This window comes from Phacochoerus africanus, chromosome 1 (assembly GCF_016906955.1).
Source record: "Phacochoerus africanus isolate WHEZ1 chromosome 1, ROS_Pafr_v1, whole genome shotgun sequence".
Taxonomy (NCBI): Eukaryota; Metazoa; Chordata; class Mammalia; order Artiodactyla; family Suidae; genus Phacochoerus; species Phacochoerus africanus.
Window position 1 is genome coordinate 263,701,196 of NC_062544.1, and position 6,000 is coordinate 263,707,195.

A 6,000-nucleotide genomic window follows, 5' to 3' on the forward strand; every position below is an offset into this window, starting at 1 on the left:
TTTCTCAGGTCAGTCTCCCAAAGCAATAGAAATTAGAGCAAACATAAACCCATGGGACCTCATCAAACTGAAAAGCTTTTGCACAGCAAAGGAAACCCAAAAGAAACCAAAAAGACAACTTACAGAATGGGAGAAAATAGTTTCAAATGATGCAACCAACAAGGGCTTAATCTCTAGAATATATAAACAACTTATACAACCCAGCAGCAAAAAAGCCAATCAATCAATGGAAAAATGGGCAAAAGACCTGAATAGACATTTCTCCAAAGAAGATATACAGATGGCCAACAAACACATGAAAAAATGCTCAACATCGCTGATTAAAAGAGAAATGCAAATCAAAACTACCATGAGATATCACCTCACACCAGTCAGAATGGCTATCATTAATAAATCCACAAATAACAAGTGCTGGAGGGGCTGTGGAGAACAGGGAACCCTCCTGCACTGTTGGTGGGAATGTCAACTGGTACAGCCACTATGGAGAACAGTTTGGAGATACCTTAGAAATCTATACATAGAACTTCCATATGACCCCGCAATCCCACTCTTGGGCATCTATCCGGACAAAACTCTACCTAAAAGAGACACGTGCACCCGCATGTTCATTGCAGCACTATTCACAATAGCCAGGACATGGAAACAACCCAAATGTCCATCGACAGAGGATTGGATTCGGAAGATGAGGTATATATACACAATGGAATACTACTCAGCCATAAAAAAAGAATGACATAATGCCATTTGCAGCAACATGGATGGAACTAGAGGAACTCTCATACTGAGTGAAATGAGCCAGAAAGACAAAGACAAATACCATATGATATCACTTATAACTGGAATCTAATATCCAGCACAAATGAACATCTTAGAAAAGAAAATCATGGACTTGGAGAAGAGACTTGTGGCTGCCTGATGGGAGGGGGAGGGAGTGGGAGGGATCGGGAGCTTGGGCTTATCAGACACAACTTAGAATAGATTTACAAGGAGATCCTGCTGAATAGCATTGAGAACTTTGTCTAGATACTCATGTTGCAACAGAAGAAAGGGTGGGGAAAAAATGTAATTGTAATGTATACATGTAAGGATAACCTGACCCCCTTGCTGTACAGTGGGAAAAATATAATAATAAATAATTAAAAAAAAATGAAAGAACTGGAGTTCCCATCCTGGCGCAGTGTTTAATGAATCCGACTAGGAACCATGAGGTTGTGGGTTTGGTCCCTAGCTTTGCCCAGTGGGTTAAGGATCCAGTGTGGTTCCTGAGCTGTGGTGTAGGTTGCAGACGTGGCTGGGATCATGCATTGCTGTGCCTCTGGTGTAGGCCACCAGCTATAGCTCCGACTAGACTCCTAGCCTTGGAACCTACATATGTTGCAGGAGCGGCCCTAGAAAAGGGAAAAAGACAAAAAATAAATAAATAATAAAATAAATAAAATGAAAGAACTGAATTAAGAAATTGATAAATTTTACTTATGATTTCAATATCTAAATAAATACATTTCAAACAATATAAAAAACAATTTGATTTTAAAAACAGGACATGAGAATTCCCATAAGGTATTTTGGGTGTTGAATGAAAAGAAATTGATACAGGCTATAAATATGTGAACTTAGAAGAAGCAAATGACCAAAAATTTGAGAGTTATGGGGATATGTAGCTTATTTTAATAAATTACAACAACACAGTGATAAAATTACCTGACTTAGATTTATAAAGTCAGAGACCACATCTATAGTGTAATGAGTGTGGAATATTGATCTTAATAATTGGCTTAAAAAGAAAAAAAAATATTCCAGCAATCACAGGTATACTAAAGAAACTAAACAAATATATTGGGCACTGTCACACAGTTCATCAACATAGCATTATTAGCAGTGACCTGAAACCTGCTGACTTTCTGATAAATAATGGAATGCTAAAGCTAATTGATTTTTTGGATAGCAAATGTATGTAACCAAGTATTGATAAATAAAATTTAACAAATATTGATAAATGTTGTGAGGTTGGTACAATTAATTATAGGCTATCAGAATCAATATAAAATACATTTTCTTTAAGAGGAAAATGGAAATCAAAGTCAAAGTTAAGCCTCAAAAGTGATGTTTGATCTCTAGGATCCATTCTCTATTGATGACTTGTGGGAAATTGCCATTTCAGCTGATAAATATGTTTCTAAACCAAGTGCAGATTTCTAAAAGATTTTAGATTGTTTAAATTTAGATTTTAAATTTAGATTTCCAAACCATTTATTATAATCATAAAATTAAATTTCCTGAAATGTTAGATGAATTTCTCTCTGATGTGATTTAATAAGGGGCTCTAAACAGGAGTATATCCATTTCTGAGCTCCTGGTACAGTATATGATCAATTTCAAATTCATCAATGTACTGAGATGAATAAGGGAACTACCAAAGAAATAAAACATATCCGGGACTTGTTCAAATTCTCCTTAGTCAACTTTGAAAGCCGTTAGAACTTTATGTTAGTATAGTAGTGTTAAAAGTAATGATTCATCTTCATCATCTAAGTTTTTTGAAGAAAAGGTGTAGAAATAGTTTGAGGCTGTTCAAACTTGTCAAATAACACCTACAAAAATATTGAATATACTTTGATTCTCTTCAGAAGTCTAATTTTGAATATGACTTTACTTTGAAATGTTGTCTTTTAATAGATAATCCCCCAAAGAATATTCTAAAAATAGCAACCATTGTCACTATCACAATGTGTTAAATTCTAGAACTGGTCTTGACTGTTTTGTACTTTGCTATGATCTAATGTATTTGATGTCTTTTCACAATGGAATAAATGTTGGGAAATCATGTAAAAAAGCTTGTAGCATAAAATGAAACTAAAAGAATAAAGAGAGAGGGAGAGGAATGGAAGGAAAGGAGGGAGGGAATATGGCAGAGAGAAAGGAAGAAGGAAGGAAGTGACACACAAGAAGACAAAGACTGCCATACTGGATTAAGACCTAACCACCAGGTATGTTATATTCAGAAACAAATATCTTGAATACAAAATGATTCTTTTAAAATAATTGAACATGTGGGAATTAGCAAAGAAACAACAAGTAGAACTAAAACAAGGCATGTGGAGAAGAAATACAAAGTAACATTAAAGAATATAAATCAATAAAAAGAACAGAGACAGTGCATTAATAAAATGCAGTAGGTTTGTAGATTTTGTATGAACCACAGTAACATCTAAATGCACTGAAACAACTAGTAAATTTATAGAAAGAGTTCAAAATAACTTTGTAATGCTTAGATAGAATAAAAAATAATGGTAAATATTATTAAGTACTTCAATTTGTAAACTTGATTTAAAAGTACTATATAGAGAATAAGGTCTTTCCAATTGAAGGACATATATATAATTCTTCTTGTGTCCTAATAACATTTTGTAACATTTCAACTATCATTCTCCAAAGTTGCCTTGGTAAAACATTTTTTTAAAGTTTGTTCATAAGCTAATTTGTAATCAGAAAAAAAAGGTGTTTTAGATTAAGAACATAGTTTCAAGACAGTTTGTACTTGGAGTTGCCATTGCAGCACTGTGGGTTAAGGATCCGGCATAGCCATTGAGGATGCAAGGATTTGATTCCTGGCCAGGCGCAAAGGGTTAAGCCATCCGGCATTACCATAGCTGTGTTGTACAGTGAAGCTGTGGCTCAGATTTGATCCCTGGCCCTGGAACTTCCATATGCCGCAAGTGCAGCCAAAAAAGGAAAAAAAAAAGAAAGTTTGCACATATAACCTCTCTTGGAAATGTGTGTGTATGTATATACACACATATAAAATATGATTTGATATATTCATCTTATGCATATATGACAGTATGTTCTTTCCTCTTCTTTTATCATGATGGTGAAAGCATCAAATTCTTAACTCAGGCTAGTCTCTCTCCTTATATCCATCCCCTTTCTCAGAAACTTCAAATTCTTCTATCAGCAGCCTGAAGATCAAAGAGCTAATAAGTGAACGTGGATCAATAGAAATCTGTCATCTGGTCCAGAAAACCAATTATAGTTCAGAAGTGTAAAATTATTTTGTGCCATAGAGATGGTATATAGTATATTTTTAAGAAAATACATCATTTCAAACAATTGATACATTCAGCATCATATTCAACATTCTCCATATTCACTATATATTAAATTTAAGAATTTTCAAAATGTTGAATAATAATTCTTAGTAAACCCTTAATTGCATTTTTCTTCACTATTATTATTATTGCTATATAACAGCTGTGGTTCTGACAGGTGTATGGGAGAATGATAAGTATTGTTAAGGTTCCAGTGAATTTATGCTCAAATTTTGTTTTGCTTAATAAATGCTGTTGAAAGGACAAGAACAGATGTAGAAAACATGTCACAAAAGAATGAGAGTTAGGTACTAAAGATAAAGTCAAAAAAGGCTGATAGAATATATAAATAAGAAAAACTATTTTTAGTCAACTATATTTTCTAGTAAAGCAATATACAATATAAAGCATTTGATATTTGCCAGGTCAACTACCAATAGTTTTACATACATTACCTCGTTTAAGTTTCTGACTAGTATTTTGAGGTTGTAACTATTATTAGTAGTATTAACTCTTTAATAACTATTAATGCCCTCTCCCCACAGCTGAAGTGTTATATTACAATATAAAATATATTGGCAAATGTACAATATGTCAATCCATAAATAAATCATATCCATTATTTTGAATTAAATCTTAAGGCATTGTGACATTGCACAATTATTTTTTCATTCTCTAAATCACTGTTTTCCACCTAGATTCAATAAACATGAAGATTTGAATGGTGATTTCTGTAATAACTAGAGAGGAGTTGGCCCAGGCCTCTGACAGAATGCTGTGTCCTCTGAATGTAGCATTTCACTCTGTCCCTCCTTTACATGTCATGAGGTCAAAGGCTTGCTCTTCAGTGCACTAAGTGCAGTCAAATGGCCTTACAAGTAAAATCCTTTACAAGTGAAACCTCCAGATAGACCATAACTTTTCTGCCTTGTTGAACTCACCTGACAGGACAAGAAATACTGCTCCAAAGAGCTGTAGCCAGCAGCACTTAACATTCACGGCCACACTTCCATTTTGCTTTCCAGAAGCAATCAGATTCCCTACAACAGATCTCTTTTCTTTCTCAGGTCTCTCTTGTTCTAAACTGTAAGAATACAGTAAAATGGACATTTTATAAACAGGCACATACTAAGATAAGAAATAGATTAGTAGTGACATTAGGAAGTACTGTGTAATAAATAATACAAAGCAAAATGATTATTTAGCTGATCTTAAGAACAATATAAACTTATATAAAAGAAACTAAAAACAATGAGATTTTTCCCTTTATATCAGTGTTTTAAAATTTAAAAGTGTAAAACCTTCTTTATAACATTAATTTTAATAATTAATTTCACTTTAAGAAAAAGCATTCATTTTTCATTACTAAAATTTAATCATTTTAAATTATTTTCAATTTAGGAAGTCAGTCTTCTTTTAAACTTTATTCTATCAAAATATAATTTTCAGAATTTAAAAACATGATACTCATTTAAATATAGAATTAATACATGTCAAAGATTTTGTGCAACTCATTAACCAATGAAAAGACTCTTCACATGAAAAGGCTGATTCCAAGAACATCTGAGGAATAAGGGTTTGCATAGTCTATTAGGAAAGGTATTTAAGTAGAATATTAGAATAAGATCACTAGGTTACCTATAACACTGATTTATATCATGAAGGACAATGAAACCACAATCTTTGGCAATATCTTTTCTACTGGACAGATATTAACAAGTAAACATGTAATTTTCCAGTGTCTAGGCATTAACCAATTTGCATGTAAAGTCAAAACAAAGATCCATTCTTCTAGAAAATCAAATAATCCTTGAGTGGGCCTGTTAATAGTGCATAGGACACTGAAAGGACATACATACATCCTTTTGCCTTACTTCCTAGCTTTAGAACATGTTTTCTGTTAAAAATCCTT

General features: G+C 33.0%; 1 pseudogene; it reads left to right on the forward strand.

Moving 5' to 3' along the window:
- The window catches only part of LOC125111342 (dual specificity protein kinase TTK-like), a 33,953-nt pseudogene extending 31,744 nt beyond the window's left edge, over positions 1–2,209 (forward strand).
- Positions 2,210–6,000: the final 3,791 nt, after the last annotated feature.